General features: G+C 28.7%; 1 protein-coding gene across 1 annotated transcript in view; it reads right to left on the bottom strand.

The window, feature by feature from the left end:
- The window catches only part of LOC113378397 (protein pangolin, isoforms A/H/I/S-like), a 337278-nt gene that overhangs the window by 122970 nt on the left and 194716 nt on the right, over positions 1 to 19592 (bottom strand).

Genomic DNA, 19592 nt, shown 5'->3' with positions numbered 1-19592 from the left:
TTGAGATATCGCTGATGGATCTTTTAACTCGCGGACCTTTAAGCCCCGCTCTACCCCATCATAAAAGTATTTTAAACCCATCAATTACGGTAGAAATGACGAGCCTGGCCTAGTGTTAAGAACGTGGGTTAGGACAGACTAGTTAGATTCCAGCTCAGTCAGCTCGATATCGAGCAATATGATATCAAATTTCTACTTGGGGTTATAAGTCTCAAATATAATTTCAAATAAAAATCGACTTTTGTGGGCATTGCTGCAACACATATACGACAACACTATTAGATATACATATGTAATATATGAAAGAGTAGTTAATCGTTAAAAGCTTATGAAACGTAGTTCTTATCGCTGCTTGAAAAAATTAGAAAAAAACAAGTGAAATTAATATTTAGAAAAATAAAATATATACAATCTCAAGCAGAACGACTATAATAATTTCCTGTAAACGATACTCACACGATAAAAAACCTTTAACAAGAATAGATTAATTCGGAACTGCATACGATTAATTCTCGCGGTATCGAGACAATATGTTTAACATGACAAATAATTAACACGAAAGAAGTTTAATATTTTTTAAATTACTTTATTACATTTAATAATGTCTTCCCAAGCCCTTTTTGTAACTGCTCCATTTGAGGCGTCAGATTGCGTGGGCTTAATTTACTCATAATGAACAAGACGTGCCATTATAAACAGAATTGATAGCAGATGATTCGAACATTGTAAACAGAGCCTCGGTATAATAGATAAGCTGTTAAAGAATACTTATGACACTATAGCAATTTGTGTTTTTAACGGTAATTTTAAATACTTTTTCATATATTTGACAACAATCAGAACAATAGTGCCACCTATATTTTGCAAAGTAAAACCAATGTCACTACAGCTTGACATAACGCTGTCCGGACTTGGAACTAGTGAAACCTCACAGCTCTAAACACGACTACACTGGGAAATTTTAAAAATTTTAAATAAATAAATAAATATAATTTAATACAACTTTTTATATACTGCTTTATAAAATAGCCGTAAGTTTGTTGTACCTATGAAGTTGTACACCGGACACAAAGTATAAAAAACTTATTCACATAAGTTAAAATTAATGGTAATGTTGAACTTTACAAAAGCTCCATTTCATATACGTAATTATAAATTTTTGCCTAGTTACTCCACAAAAATTACTAAAAGTTCTCGTTTTATAATTAAATTTTCATCGAGCATATAAATATGCTCTCTCAAAAATTCGTTTCATTTTAAAATCAATGAAATACGTATATGAACATACGAGGTCTGTTTGTTTAACAAAATTATAATTAAATCTGCGTATAAAATATAATTCTGTTTGACTTTTATGCTTTATATATGTGAAATAAAATATGCCCACATAATTTAGTTAGATTTGGTGCTTGAATTTATTTTGTAAAATAAACACAGAAATAAAAACTGTTCAAAGCTATCTCTATAAAACATCAAAAAGTTATAATCTATTGACAATTGTTAGACAAAAGATCGCCTTTATGCCAGTTATATTCTTATATAAACTCGAATGTGATATCTTATATTTTTTGTCGTTTTTTCCCGAATCCCAACACAACGAGCAAATCATAGATCATTCCCAAATATTTTAAAGAATACAAAAGGTTCCTCCAGCTAACACGAAATATGATACCAAATTGAAATCGAGGTCTGACTTGTCAAAAAAGATACACATATTAAAAACAACGATGTTTTAATAAACCCTCACAAACAAAAAAATCTTTTGTTAATTGTCCTTAGAAATTGAAAAACTTTAAAGTGTGGATATAGCGTTGACCAATAATTATAACATCTGCTTTCCCTGAGACCAATGCCTTTTAGTGATTTTATCATCAAATTATCAAAATGTTTTCTAGATATATTTTTGATATGAGGGTTCAACCCTATAGAAATAATTTAACCGCAAAATCAATTCCAAAAAATCATAAAAACGCAGCCAAAATGATATCTACTCGAATTCTTGACATGTTATAGACATAATGAAAGATAAAGTGCTTATCTACGTATATTAGTTTTACCCTGATGACAAAATAAAATGATATGACTAACGTTGATAAGAGGTAAAAAAATTAATATTAGAAATGAGTATCATATGAGCTACTTGAAAAACAAAATGTATCGAGATAAAAAAAACACTTTGCCGGGATTAGTTAAATGAAAACGTTAAACGCTAACTTATAAACTTCAGTTAGATAAAAAGCAAAAAAAATATATTTTCTATGGTTCCATTTTTCCCGCAAACACCAACAGCTATCTGATTATATTAGATATATAAAATTATATTAGCAATTATGAAAATATCTATAAAAGTAGAATATTTTGACCAAAGAAATGTGGCAGTTCGTACTAATTGTAAAAACAACAATTTCCATCCTATAACAAATCGCGTTTTGAAAAATACCTCACTGTATGGGATTTTTCTGCATGATGCTAATAACCAAAGTTAATGCGGTAAATTGTGACCACTTACATTCATTCTTTCATAACAATTCAATATCTTATTTCAACAATTTATTGATATTTCTAATATTATATTCAATTAAAATAATTTAAATAAAATATGTTATTTCGAATTTAAAATACTGATATAATACATTTACTTCTGATTTGAATCGTGTTCTTGGAGGTAAAACACATATAATTTTTCTATAAGTATATATGTGAGTGTGTTAAATTATGAAGTGTTCCGAAAATTATTACTAAACTATTCAATTTTTTTTTCGAATAAATTTGTTCTATAAAATCTATAACGTGTTTAAAAATCCATCTCGGCTGTATAAACAAACGATTAATTATACAAATTGTTTCCGTCCGCGGTTTATGATTGATATAAATTTTATAATTAATTACTAGATGCATTAATATATATTTCTTAGAACACTTATCTTATATTACTTTGTAATGTAAAATAGACGTATCATTTAGTAATATGGGTTTTATAAAATGCTCGATTATTAGTCGTTGATTTTAGATTTAATAATTATCACTACATTATGTTAATATATAATAAAGCCATGATAAGCTCCTATCAGTTTAAATAGTAGTAGTGTTGTTATATTTGCAAGTTTAATAAACTTGTAAGGGCTTACTGCCGAGTAATATTTTCAGAACGATTCGATAATTTGAATATGTTTTTTCAAAGTTACTGATGTTTTTTTACATTTATACACATTTACAAATTTATTCCGATTTAACTGAAAGTTGTTTGTTCTGACATCTGCAAGCAAAGCCGTTATGCAAGTATGTATATATCGTTCTGTACTGAAAATAACCCAAATTCAAGAGCCGTATGTGATAACGTGAAAATGACGGCCCTCGATTAGTGGTTATGTTGAGCTTGCTTATCTTTAATGAGTAAATGTTTTCCTACGGATCAACAATAATGTTTTAAACGGAATAAAAAAGATAGACATACGCAAACGTTTTAACTCCGCTCGACAAATGTTAATTTTTATCATGGTTTGTTTATTTCATGACACGGATTATTTTCTTCTCATATCAGTTGATTTTTTTTATCATCAAAAGCTCTCAATCCAAACACACAAAAAAACTTATACTTATTTTAGCTACCTGTAATATAGTTTTTTGTTGAATATGGAAACGGAAGAGTAGTGTCAATATATTATTTTAATTCTGACCAATTTTGACCAAAATAGGATCGTACGACAATCAAAATTTTCATGTTTTTTTATAATTATTTGATCGAACTAATTTGAAAATTGTATGAACATAGTTGAACATAAACATGTGTGTGTGTATATGTATGCCCCTATTCAATTATACCAGACTGTTATACAGATTTTGTAATTACTAAAGGGTCGGTCCTTCCACAAAGGTTGGAATTGAAAACAATCTATATTACAGTCAACACTGCACTTGTCCTATGTAGAAACGATGGCAAGCTCTCGTCAGCCATGTGTGTTACTTATTTTTGCATAGGCTTCGCATTCTGTTCAGTGTATTGATTCAGGCCGCGTCCTCATGGACAGCGCAAACAAGCAACAAACCGTAAAACCCCGAAATTTTATTTATAATGGCCTATTTAACATCTGTACCAATTTTCAACTCTATGCGAATTATTCCTTACTGGAATCTTAATTTGACTGGAGTAAAAAGTGGTTGTGAAGAAGATGGATGAATATAGAAATGTGTTATTTTTTTGTTTTCCAAAAAAATTATCAAAGTTCTTTGTAAGTCATTAAGTGAGGTAAAATGAGATGACCAGGGGGCAAGAAGAACCTATGTCTTATTTACATAATTCAACCTATGCAAAATATAAATTTCATAAGTGCATTTTTTACAAAAATAACACTGTATACAACCTTGATCTGGTATTTCGCCAAAAATATTCATCAGCAGAGTTGGAATAACTATTTACTGTAATTTTTTTTTAACTTAAATTACTCTTTTTAACTTTATTTGTCCTCTTTACGATGTGTAAGCATTTATAGAGGTTATATAAAAAATTGTTGAATTTAAATTAAAATTAACATTAAATCTTATAAAACAATTAATTAACGTGCACTTAAAAATAAATTAATTCGTAAACTGAACAACAATGCTCACAACCGAAAAAACTAACAACGAAAGAAAATACTTATGTTATGGTTTGTCAAACAATGCCGTTTATTTTTCAATAGCGACGTCGTAACAATAAGCTGTACTTGCAATTATCGGTGGTGGACCATTTTACTTGCGGACTTTTAAGCCCCGCTCTGCTCTATATAAAATTTAAAAACATTATTTGTCTCCTTATAAAATTTTAACTTTTTGTATCAACGTTGTATTTTTAATATACAATGAACCTTTATATCGATTTTTGACCCTTGTGATTTTATTGCCATAATCTCAAAAAAAAAAAAAAACAAAAACAAAAGAAATAAATGACTTGGTATTTGGGTTGAGCATTTTAGCATAAGACATATATGAAAAAAATGTTTAGTAAAACTTCTTTAAACGCGACTAGGGTGTAAATCCGTACAAATGCAACGGAAGTCCGTTACGCCCAAACTGTTCGTCATTCGCTCTCGATGATATCATTTCTATACCAGTAGATTGTGATTAGTCGTCGTGTATGTGAAACGAGATCTGTCGTTGTATGCGTACCGGCATCAACGTTGTATGCGTACCGATATCAACAAGAAAATCGGCATAGATAAATAAAATTACATCGTAGTACAAATCTTAATTTAACTAAAAATGCCTGAATCAGAAGAATATTTTACCCTGTTCCTTGAAAATAATATAACAAATTAAACATTTTGCCGTGTACTAAACGTAAGTTTATTGATTAGAAATTATTTCTATATTATTCGTAGTTTCTATAAATCTTTGAAGTTATTAAAATGGAAAATATTTTTTAGGCAAGACAGATATTACAGCTGTTCAAAGAATGAAATTATATCGCCAGCAAAACAGTAAAAATAATACAAGGAGTCAATGAATGTATGTTAATTTTAATTGCATAAAGTTCTTCAAACACAATTACATGATGAGTGGAGTTGCAAAAATAATATATATTTAGGCGTTTAAAAATTCAAAATTGTTATATGATGTATTTATTTTTACTTAAATGCAATCTTGTACAGTAGCAAATAAGTTTTACTTCAATCGCGTGTGAACTTTACGCGCACTCTTTTTTTTATTTTTTATTATTGAAATGTTGTGTAAAACTTGTAAAACAAGAAAAACAATGACTTAGGATTTCGGTTGAGATATTAAGAATAAATCTTATAGGTAAAAATTGTTAATGAATTTTTAAATTGATTTTGTCAACTTTTTATCATCCAAATATAATTGAAATTGCGCGTGAATGTGTGGCATGCCCTTAGACTCACATGCTCCAATATGTGCCGCCATATGGCTGACATTTTATCTACGCGCTGAGCTGTATCCGAAATCAGAACTGCTTGACTTCTTCAAAACACACGATGCTTCACGAGATAAAAATACTTGAAATGTTTGATTTACAAGATACAATCAACTTTGTCGTTTAACGTTTTAATTAATATACAAGACTAGTGGCGCATGGCATCGTGTCTTGAGGCAAATTGCTGGTACACCCCGTACCAATTATTGAAGTTTTTAAAAAAAATTCAATTTTATTTTGGAACTTAAAAAAAAGATTTTTGAGATAAATTAAATTTTTGAAAAAAATTAGCTTTTCGAAATTTTTTAAATTTTTTTACCCTTTGAAATAATTTGAAAATTTTTAACTTTTTTTTAAAGCAATCGCTATACATTAGCTACGTAGAAACAAAATATCAAAGCGGGTGGGCGCCGCGTAGCAATATAAAGGATAAACATTGGTACGGAACTCATAGAAATGTAAACAAAATTTGTTTTTATTAAAATATCTATGAAATATTTGATGGCATATGTCTAATGATCATTTTTGTCAGCCAAATGGCATTTTTTTACTGGATCTCCGAAACCGCTAGACGTGCCATTCCAAAAATTCAGTTCTTCATTTCGTCAATACAAATAAAATGATTTTTGAATCATTCAAATCGGATGCTCTGTTCTCTCAAAAATTGAATTACCATTTTTGGCACTTTTTGTCCCGTATCTTCGGAACGGCAGAACCTGTCTTCGACAAATACTAATCAGCACGTCTCCTTATCAATAGGAATCAAATGTTTTTTTGAAATATTCAAACTGGTTGATCCGTGTTCTCGAAATCGTAGACGAAATATTGTATCCGCACATACACACATACGCACACACGCACACGCACACACGCACACGCACACACGTACACCCAGTTTTTCTAAGGCATGCCAAAATGATCAGAAACCTTTGAAACGTAAGGATATATAATTTTTCATTTTTTGCGATTACTATAACTTACCCTACGTTAAGTTAAAAATTTAGCTTCTGTGAAAAATTTATTATCTGATACAAATAACCCAGATTAATGTATTACTTGCGTTTTTCACCGTATAGAACGATATTGTTTAGATAGGTATATTATTCACAAAAATATAAATTTTTATTATTATTATATATAATAATTATTTTAAATACTAAAAAACTCAACTTATCATTTTTAAACCCATATCGCTAATACTTTACAGCTTGAAGTTCAGTTAATAAAATCATTACAATTTCATTGTGATAATTTCACTGTTAACATTTAAATTAAAATAATATTGATTTAGAGCTTTGTTGAGATAACACTATTTTTTAAGTTATTCTCGTATGAACTGTTCTATTTTCAAATCTTCTCTCTAATCAAATAAAAACAATCCTTCAATAATGTGTTTATAGATGATGTCAAATGTTTAATCTCGATAAGAATGTATCAAATTTGTCTTAGTAGATATTCCAGGAACAGTCTATCAGAAACATATTGCGTTATCGATCGAACATTTATATTATTTAGATATCATATACTTCAATGATTCGCTCAGTTTCAGCGCAAAAATCTTATCAGCTTTGTATTTGATATAGACAAATTATTTATCTTAATTAGAATACAATACGCCAGTGTTTTGATCTAATAATAAGTTTAACTGGTATTAAATCTCACTTTGTTGTCAGATTCAGGAAGCATGTAAAAAAATATTTAACCCTTTTCACTCGAATACCATCGCTCCGGCGACAAAATGCGCGTTAATTTTAGAATTCGCGAGTGCAAAATGATATATTTAATAACAATTGATTAAACCATTCCAAAGCCCATACAAAGTTGAAAAAATATGGGATAAATATTCATATTGAGTAATAAATCTTCCCATGGCACAGTAAATCTTCCCAGAAGCTGAATCCGACTATGTTCAAATATAAACAACGAAAAATATAAAGAACATCAAAGGCGGTCTTATAAAACATACCATTACAAAAAAGTGGTAAAAAATACAAAATTTGCATTAAAAATTAGCCTTCGATTTCTTATCATATTTGAAGAATTTGGTTAGTACTAAAAATTGTATTTATGCATATATATTTAACAACAATCAGAATTTAAAGAGTCCTATGAGCTCATTCTTAAACGAAAAAACGTGGCTTTTTATAGATGGCTACCCAAATTGTTGTTCCATCTCTATGTGATGAATTTATTACTACAATTTCTGTAATACTGATGAAGTACTAAAATATAAAACAAAAACAATCACTTATATGTGACTAAAACCAAAACTGAAAAGAATAATTGTGTTAAATCCTACTAAAATGAGCGCTATTTTACGTCATAAGGTCAATTAAATATTATGCAAGTAATGTGGTACGGAATTAAAAATACAGAAACAATTTCATCCCTTTTCATTTTCGAAATGATTTGAACTAAATTTATCCTTTTTTATTAATAACGTTTTACAACTCATTGTCCCTATAAATTACACAAAAATATTGTGTGTTTTAAATTTTTTTAGTTTTTAAACACACAAATAAAACTTAAGGGGGTCTTCCTATGTGATGAGTTGAAAAAATTTAATTTTTTTTTATTTCATATTTCGGTTGATTATACCTTCAAAAATAACATATTAAAATTTCAAATCGATATCTCAAATAGTTTTTGAGTTACAGCCATTTAAAAAGTATACATATAGTATATAGTACAACGATCATTTTATCTTTAAACGCGTTTTTCTCAAAACTGTGTTTTTCAAACTTGTCTCCATTGTATCTCAGAAACGGCTGGACCGAATTACTTGAAATTTACAGGGCACATTCAATATATTTAAACGCATGGAATGAACTATTATCAATCAAAAATTTCAAAACTTCGATTTTTTATAGCAAAAAAACAAAAAAAAACCCCGCCTAATTTGCAACTTTTATTTCAAATGTCTATAAAACATCCAATTTTTTTTGTATTCATTTGATGGTAGTTCATTCCGTGCTTTTAAGCCTACAAATTAAAACGCCGTTTATTTTTTTTTAGTCAGATAAACCGATCAGCCGGAATCGTGGAGACAGTGGGAGCTCTTTTTTTTGAGGGGGGGGTGTTTAGAGCGCTGTAACTCGCGTTGGACTAAATTTTTTTAGCTGAAATTTTATATTTATACTGTCCAAATATGTATTAATAAATGATAAAAAACTTGAAGCTCTAACTATTTACTGGTCGTAGAAAAAAAATTCTAAAATATCCCTAAAAAACAGGCCGTCACATAGGAAGACCCCCTTAAGCACCCAACTCGGAAAATGTTCTTGTTTTATTTTAACGTCTCTTCCAAACGATTGCAATTTACTTTAAGCTTCGAATGTTTATTTTGTAATTCTAGTGTTTCAGATAACAAGCCAAAAAATATCATAAAAAATGGGTTCAAAATTCGAAAACTAACAACATACGGTTCACATATGTCAACACCAGGAACATATTCTAGCAATGAACATACAACAACTTCAAGTTTTATATATAAAGAAACAAAGTAGAATTATTGAATAGTTTTTATGCCATTTTACATTGCACTTAATGAATCCTATGATTATTTTTTAAAATAAAAGATTAGTATTATTAGTATTTGATACATACACATGTATAAATATTTTTAAAGTGGGAAATAACTTAATTGTGAAATATCATAGTAATAATAAATGTAAATCATTTCCAAATTCAAAACATTTCAAATGGTTTAAGTTCCAGGTTTAATATAAAATACAAAATTCGTTGGAAACTACTATAGATCATCCATAAAGGCAAATAATTTAAAAATAAATAAATAAATAAAAGAAAAGATGATCGTAAATATCAAAAAAGCTCGAAGTGTTTATTCAATATGTCTTGTATAAATTATTGTTTTCTCTAAATATTTATGACATATGACATTTATGATATGATTTATCGTCCAAAACGATTGTAAAGAACAATCTTATCGTCAGTCGATGAAATAATAAATATAACACATGCGTATGCCAATATCATATTTATTAGGCACTAGAATAAAACAATAGGATTCAAAGAAATCGGAGTATTGTTGCTAAAGATATAGTTTTGATATAGTGATAAATAAGTTGTCTACAACATTATAATCTGGAACGTAAATTACCAAAATAATTTATATTATCTTATATTGTGTTATTTATATTTTCTATTATTATAGAATGTAATATAGAATGAATCAATCAAACTTACATTAAGTCTATTCATGTAGGTTGATAGAGAACAGCCTTGATTCAAAATTTCAAATAGGCCTATTTTTGTCTTATAATTTCCGACAGTGAATAATCAATGCAAGAATCTGAAGTAACTCAATTTGAACAATTTAAAAATACAAAAAAGTGGCAAAATGCAAAAAAAAGTTGATTTAATTATTACTACTGTGCCATCGCCGTTCACACAAGAACAAGAAAAAGTGTGATTACGCTAATAGCGCTATATAATAAATGTCATGAAATCGAACATAATGATACTGTTTAACATATCTCGTATCATTACAACTCATTACTGAAGTTACAGGCATTAATCATTTATATTAATCGATAATCGATTAGATACGATCAATATAGAGATATGATCGACGATGACAGGCAGTCATGATGCAATATGGGTGCGAACAATGTGAATGAAATTCATAGTGCAAATATGCGGAATGCACAAGTTGAATGGAGCTTCATAGATTTAATTTGATTTGTCATTTATATGTCTAATTAATTAGCGATTTCACAGCAGCAAAGCATGAATAAATTTAATTATTAGAATTTATACATGTTTTGGCATCATTAAAAATGATAAAATGCACGAGTATATCAAATCAAAAATCAGAAATATTATGATTATGGATTGGTCATAATCATGCTAGGATATTTTCGTTAATATCGTTAGCTTTATGGTAGGATTTCATAAAAAAGTAATAGACTAAAAATTAATAATAGATAAAAATTAATGCATTTATTGTTGAGAACTATTATATACTATATATGTACGGACGTATTTTCGTTTTATTATATTGGCCATGAAGGTGACAATCTTCATAGCATTGAGCTTTTACGCGGAATGGTTGCTACCCCTAGAAGGGGTAGAGAAGTGTTTTGATGAAACTAATTGTTCACTTCAAAAAGTAAAGTCCGCGAAACAATATGTAATAAATAATAAATCAATAAAGATTTCTTCTTCCATTATAACTTAGTTACAAATCAGTGATTGTGATAAGAACTGCAACAAATACATAATATACAAAACAAATCAGAGTTTAATACAGTCCACAGCTACAAGGGTTAAATTATAACCCAACAACCTGAATTATCGAAGGAGAGTTTTAATAAATTTCTACGTAACATAAATACAATATATTAAATAAGATGCTATAATAAATTAAATAGGGTAGGGCGGGGCACAAAGGTCCAATTTGACTTTGAGCAATTATATCGTAAAAACTAAACCAATTATATCATAACAAATAACACATATCAAGCAAACAACTATTTGACCATGCGCAGTAAAACCCCCAGCTAATTCATCATTGCAGAAATGTGTTTTTTTGCTCTTCTCAAAAATTTGTAACCTGGTCCTTTTTACCCCATAGGCGAGCTCTAATGGGACGACCAGAGAGCAAACAAGTTCAATATCCTATTTCTAATTTTAAAAGAATTGTATGCAATAATACATTATTACACCAATAAAAATATAAATTTCATGGGTTTTATTTCATTTATTACGGAGATAACACTGTGTATAACCTTGATCTGGTATTTCGTCAGAAATATTCATCAGCAAAGTTGGAATAACTATTTATTTAATTTATCTCTTTTAAAGTGCTTTTTTAACTTAATTTACTTTTTTGTTTAGTATTTTTTATAGTTTACATCTTCGCCATGTTCAGTTGGTCTTTTTTACCCTGTGTAAGCTTTTTTTAAGAAACAAAAAAAAAACTTTTTTCAATTTATAAATTCATTTACGATTAACCCTATGAATGTTGTTATACACATGGTACTCTACCTGTTCTCAATAAAATGAATAGAACATGCAATTAAAATGTCTCCCACTAAACATAAATAGTGCAAAAACATAAATAATACTAAAAACGATGCAATACAATGTTGAGCAAGTACATATTACGTACTCAGAGACGTCTAATGTTTATGAGGCCGATAAAATAGAAAAATTAATTTCGCACATTCCACGGAATACATAATGAAAGAATGAGCCATTTGGTTGCGCTTGAGTGACAAGGATCTGCACATAGCAAGAATATAATAAAGGCAAAAATCTGCGACATGGAATGGTTGTAAGTCGTAAAAGATTTTGCTGCCGTTGCTGTCGCTATATGCATGCGACAAGACAAGCTGGACAGGGCCGCATTATTTATGGATACAAGGAAATATTGAAGGTAAAACCTGACTAGGACATGGCATCGTGCCTTAAGGCAAAATGCTGAAACTTTCCGTAACAAAAATTTCAATTTTTAAAAAAGCTTAAATTTTTTTGATACCTTTGAAAAAATCATATATTTGAGAATTTTGAAAAAAAATTTATTTTAAATTTTTTTGAAAATTTCAAACTCTGTTTCAAAGAAATCGCACTGCGTAGCTATCATAAGAGATAAAATATCGAAGCGCGTAAACGCTGCGTCGCAGTTAACGGGTAAAAACCTACAGGACGGACCCATAGAAATGTTAACAAAATTTGTACTTATTATTAAAATCTCTATCAAATAACTGATAATTTGATGTGTATATGTCTAAAGATCATTGTTGTTTGCCAAATGGCCTTTTTTACTTTTTTCATCGGATCTCCCAAACCGCTAAACCTGCCTTCCCAAAAATAATCAGTTCATTTCGTTATTAACAAATAAAATGTGTTTAGAATCATTCAAATTGGACGCTCCGTTATTTCAATTACAGAATTACCATTTATTTCTACATTTTGCCCCGTATCTTCAAAACGGTTGCACCTGTCCTTTATCAAAAACTAATCAGCACGTCTCCCAATTAATAGAAATCGAATGTTTTTCAAATAATTCAAATCAGTTGATCTGTGCTCTCGAACTCGTGGTCAAAAAATTGTATCCTAGTATACATACATACATACATACTACACACACACATACTACCATCAATTTTTTCTAAGGTATACCAAAATGTTCAGAAACCTTTGAAAGGTAAAATTATATAAAAATGTACATTCTCAATTTTTTTGCGATTACTATAATTTACCCTACGGAAAGTTGAAAAAATCATATTACATTGAAATATGTCAATTTTCAAAATCTCGGACGACGGTCAGAATATTTTGTACATGTTGACAGTTGTACATGTTATGTAAAATCTCTTATAAACAAAAATAACTCTTATTTTCATTATTATTAGATATATTATTTTTTATAAATAGACATACCATCAACCTAGTGCGGACTGAGAAAGATTTGTAAACGTTTGACAAATTATTGTAACTATATTAAAATAAAATGAAAAATTCATTTATTTATAGTGCACGACGTGGTTCTATATATACTTAATAATAAAAATTAAATAAATAAATAAATCAAATAATTAACTTCCCGTAGGGCAAGTTATAGTGATCGCAAAAAAAAACGAAAATGAAAATTTTTATATATCTTTACGTTTTGGCATACCTTATTGTTATAAAAAATGGATGTAAATGTGTGTGTGCGTGGATGTGTGTGTGTGTGTGTGCGGATACAAATTTTCGTCGACGATTTCGAAAACACAGATGAAGCGATTTGAATCATTCAAAAAACATTCGATTCGTATTGATAAGGAGACGGCTGATTAGTTTTTAGCAAAGGCAGGATATTTTGTCTCTATGCAGTTATAACAGTACCATTGCTTTGAAAAAAAAGTTCATCATTTCCAAAATAAATTTTTCTTCAAAAAGTCTTTTTTCAAAAAAAAAGTAAATTTTTGTCAAAAATTTATTTAGTTTCTCAAAAATCTATTTTTTTCAGAGTATTTTTTGTCAAAAATGTTAATCTTTTAAAAAAATTATTTTTGGTACGGGAAGTTCCAGCAATTTGTCTTAAGGCACGATGCCATGCGCCCCACTAGGTTACAATGTAAGTGGTTCTCTAAACTCTTTTCGAGTAAATCAAATAATTTTCAATGCGGCCCCGATCCGGGCAGACGACACGATGATGAGAACTCGGGATGGTATCGCTCGAATAAGCTAAAGTTTTTTCAGTCTTATTTCGCGATGTACCATGTGTCCAGTTGCGGCGCAACCACAGATACACAACGCTCGACGTCGAGATTAGCGGGTGAAAAAGGAACGGAGCGATGCGTGTTTGACTCAAACGACACTCGTATTATTTTTAGAATAATGTACAATTTACGTGTTTGACTGCATTCGACGGATGATATCATTCTCTTTATGATTCAATGCGTACACAGAAAGCACGCACTCAATGTTGAACGATATTATTCACATAATGTTCAGAGAAAATAACAACACCTAATAATAATAATAATGAATACATGCTTCTAATAACATGATAAATATATGATCTAAAAATTAAGTGCTGAAAATTTCAGAACAAAAATCACTTCTTACACTCGTCTACGTTAACGCTAACATAATATTTATTTTGACTCGTGTGAGATAAGAATCCCTATTTCAATAAATCAGGATCAAAATTAATCAAATAACAAATAAAAAATGCAGTACTAATTGCATTATATGATAGCTGTTTAAATATTTTTTTAGCACAAAAATAAAAGGGTTTTTCACTGTTAATTCTAAAACTAACTACTCAATGTTTAAATATTGCTAGATTGTAATTTATGTGCAAATAAAATAAAAAATATTTTTTTTATTATTATACAATTATTTTTACAAACCCCCGCCCCCCGCCAGCAATAACAATTTTTACGTCCACGCCCCCAGGACGGTTGTGACAAGCATAAAAATAAGTTAAAATAGCTATAAATACCAAAATGGTTTATAATGGCTTTTATTGCCAATTATAACAATAATATGTAATACAATACAATACAAACGTTTAAACAAAGTTTAAGAACAAAATATAACAATATATAACAAAACATATTTTTTTAAACAAAGTTAACAAGAATTCTTTGTGAAATCTTTTTTTGTTTTGTATTGAATTTTTCCGATCCTGTCTCTTAAGTATTTTGTCTTAAGTATTTTTGTTAGTTAAGTTGGATTTATTTATCTCTTTAATCTTCGCCCGAAAGGAACAAGAAATACATGTCACAACCGCACCCACAAAATTTGTCACAACCGTACCCAACGCACACTTTTCAAAACAAGTCATCATTACTACTGAGCTAAATTATCTAAGCAAAAACTAATGGCTAGTAAATTCTAACATGAAATCTTTTGACACTTTAAAAGCAATGCGGTTTATAGAACAAGTTAATGTAAGGCATAATGTGAACTTGTTCGAACAAACATACTTAATCTTGCTCACTTGGGAGCCTATCTCAAAATCAGTATAGTAAGTATAATAAGTTATAGCTATTATGACGACTGTCACTATCGTAGCCTGGCACAACCGTACCCAGTCTCCCCTACTTCATGTGAATCAAACGTATATTTAACATTTTTTTGCTGTAGACATATATCAAGCTGCAAACCAACAGTTTTATGCTTTATTCTTAAAATTATATTATAATAGCATCCTGATCAGATAACAAGAAAAGTAATAAGATTAAAAAATAGGCATTTAAAATACAAAATTCATTGACAGAGAAAGTTTGAAAAAAATAAGAGCAAGACATTTATATTAGAATAATTAATTTATAATTAATAGATAACATATAAAAAATGTATTCAAAAATTATGTAGGAACAACTATAAAAAAATCATTCACCAACTTTAAAATTATAAGTTACTTTACTTGAAATACGATTACATTATTATTACTTTGCCCAGAAAATTGTGACATAAATATACAATCGACAAAGATCAATCGGAAATAAAGAGCACATATAAAAATAAATCTGGCAACGGCGGTTGTTATATGTTGATAATAAAATATAACTAATAAAAAACCTCAAACGACCAAAAAAAAACTTAAGGTCCCTATCCAATCGACGCAGTATAGATTCACGATTCCTTCCATTACTGAACGATTTGTGACCTTCTTTGACCAAGGTGAATATGCACATAAAATTGTACCGTATTTTATGTTCTTCCAATACTTCGTTGGTTTTTCATTAATAACTGTCTCTTATTCTCGCATTATTTATTGATAATAACAAGAATTAACCACAAACAGATTTCAGACATCACTGAGTACAGCGCATCAAATTAATATGGATGCAATAAAAATGATTGATGGACCATAAATTAGTAGAAATATAATTTTATGCTATTGATATTACCACTCTGAATTAGAATATTTGTAAGCGTTCATCATTCGGAAAGATCAATGCTATCTGACAACACTTTCTAAAACGAAAATAGAGTGCGTGTAATATTGGATTAATTAGAAATACATACCAATTAATTATTAATTAGATAATGCTTTATTTTTGTTTACTGAAATGATAATAGTTTCAAGTAATCTTATTATTTGTCGCATGTATACCATAATAGAGAAATTTATTAAACAATTGTGAAAAAAATTTCAATGTTTTTATTAGATTTATACATATAATTTTTGCTTCATATAAATATCATATGCATAAAACTAATATTAAGTAAATATTTAATTGATTAATTAATTATCATTTTTGGTTTATTTGTAATGCTATTTTTCAAAAAAAAAAAATTATCATGTACATCTGTGCGTGATCAAATGTATTTTATGTAAAGCCCAAATTATAAATAGATGTAAAAATGAAAAATGACATACTATAGCAGTCGTCGTTTAATACAACATAATTCTTTTCTATTGAAGAAGTCTTTACTATCAAAGCAAATTGTAATATTACATCAAAAAAGCAATTTTTTTTCAATCAAATAGAGATCTTGAGACGCATGAAACCTTTACTATTGCTCTCTACATCTATAAAAATTTAAATTACCAGCAAAGCACAATAAAATTTGTATGATACAAATAGTTAAAAAAATATATAAAAAATCAATTAAGAATTAAAAGCAGTTCAGTTTTCTGAGAATTATTTCCTAATCATCGTCTTACAAATAAAATCAACCTGCCACAAAAATATATAGACATCGTTCAAATGTAGGTGATCACAAATTGCATTAAAGGATTTGTTGTACCTGTAAGACATAGTTAAAACCGATTGCGGTGAAGATTTTATTTTCTGAATGGGCAGTTCTCAGAAAAAAACAGAGTGCTATATACTCGTATATTTTATTCGACCCGTTGTCTAAACAGGTAGAAATTTTTCAAGAGCTATGGATCTCATAAATCTTTAATTATTAATTAATCATTATATTTATTTTTGTTCTCAAAAATGTTATTTATTGACATTATAAAATATTGTAAAATAAAATATACGAAAAAGTAGAGAAAGATAATAAATAGGAATGATCTTCATATTATAAAGGTTAATAGTAACCATAATCGTCAATAGTCAAGAGATGTAAATCTCTACAATAATACTACAATTAACATAAATTCGCTATTAAAATTGTTTTTAAAATTCTATTTGTTTACTTATTGGTATCACATCTAACGAGTTTATTATAAAAATCAATTCTTTATTAGTATTTAGTAACTTGCAACATTATAATTCTTTTAAGTATTACATAGGGTAGAGCGCGGCTTGAAGAGCCGGTAAAAAAATCCACCACCGATATCTCAAAAACAAGTGATGTATATAATTTTTTAACGAGAAGGGAAAAGGTGAAAACCAAACATTACCTTAATTTTTACCGGAAGAAAAACTGCAATGTTTAAAAATCAATAACAAAAATATATTTTTTTGTTTCTAGTTTTCTTGTTGTGAGCACTGTTGTTTAGTTTAAGAGATCTTAATATATTTAATGTAATCAACATTTACCCTGGCGAAAGTATAAATAATTAAAAATAGTAAATAAAAAAGTGAATCAAGTTTAAAAAACAATTCAACAAGAGATAAATTAAATTAATAGTTATTCCAACTCTGCTGATAAATATTTCTGACAACATACCAGATCAAGGTTATAATCAGTGTTCTCTCCAAAAATGTATCCATGAAATTTATATTTTGCATTAGTTGAAAAATATAGCTATTATTTCATAGAATCCCTTTAAAATTAATAATAAGACATTGGACCTTGTTTGGACAATTTTTTGAAAAAACAGCAAAACAAAAAACACCTTTCTATATTGATGAATTAGCTGAGAATTTACTGATCATAGTAAGAAAAACACAGTTTGGTTTGGTTTCCAACCAATAATTGCTCAAAGTCAAACTGGACCTTTGTGCCACGCTGTACCCTACTAAAATATACTCGTATTCTATTCAATAATTTTAATTTTATGTACTTTTATACACATTATGCTATTTATATTAAATATTAATATTTATATGTCACTATTAACATTTTAATATCTTATTATTCACTATTTCCATTACCATTTTCAAGTAAATATAAACTTTTTGGTACAAGATATCGAGATTTGAGTTCCTCTTATATGCCAGACGAGTATTTAACCAATTGGCCACGCCCATCGCAAAAATCCAAATAATTTATAATAAATAAAATTACATTTAAAAAAATATATATTTTAATATTGTTCGTTATTTACTCAAAACACAGTTTTTTCTCTTTTTTGTGGTAATTTGCCATCGAGATACAATCATAAATGCATTCTATACGAATGCCGCTCTCGTACAAATAAGATAAAGTGCCTGTAAACTATTTAAAACCCACTACTCACTTTGTTAAATGACATGTCACTGATGAGAGTTCAAATTAATTCATATCTATATTTACGAAGTCCCCCTAGCGTATTATTAGCTATTAGATCGTTCGTATTGTGCGCTTATTGTCAGTCAGAAATTCATGGTTGCGTACTGTTGTATTAAACTATTAAGGCGTTTTAACGCATTAAATCGCGCGAATAATTGCTGGAATGAGATAGTAGTGGTGCGCTTTTTGCAATATAATATGCCCTCTATTATTAATAAATGTGGCGTGAAAATTGATAGAAATTAACGATAGGCGGTAAAACACACTGTAATGAAAAACATTTAGTTTATATCGTATGGAATTTGGGGTAATAGTTACATTGTTTGGGTGTTGTAACGAAATTTAGGGTAATAGTTTGAGATTTCATAAAAATATTAAGTATAAGAGCATCTTGGCTGAAGGCAAGCTGCATGACCTGCCCTATAGTGTAAATAACCGTTAGAAAGATTTTAGAGTTAACATTTTTTTTTTTTTTAATTTTTTTTTCAATAGCAATCAGAATACATGACAATTCTATGAGCTATTTGGCTCATGTCATTCACTCGCACACATACAACACACATATAAATTAATCTGATAAATATAAAATTGATAGTTAGAGAATCACTTCAATAAGTGATTCTACTATTCTGTTCATATAAAGTTATCTATTTAAATAAAAAAAATGTTTTTCTCAAAAACATCGTTTGCTTTAACTAAAAACTAATGAATGTGTGCGTATTAATTAAACTTAATAAGCATCCATATTTATAATTAAAATTAAAATCTCGTAGGTCCATCATATTTTACGATGTTGATTTCGATCATAAACTCTATTCCGATA

Source organism: Ctenocephalides felis, unplaced genomic scaffold, assembly GCF_003426905.1.
Source record: "Ctenocephalides felis isolate EL2017-DRISC unplaced genomic scaffold, ASM342690v1 CF-g0.4_SCAFFOLD_01886, whole genome shotgun sequence".
NCBI lineage: Eukaryota > Metazoa > Arthropoda > Insecta > Siphonaptera > Pulicidae > Ctenocephalides > Ctenocephalides felis.
Note: the sequence above shows the minus strand (reverse complement) of the source record. Positions and strands in the feature narration are given on the sequence as shown.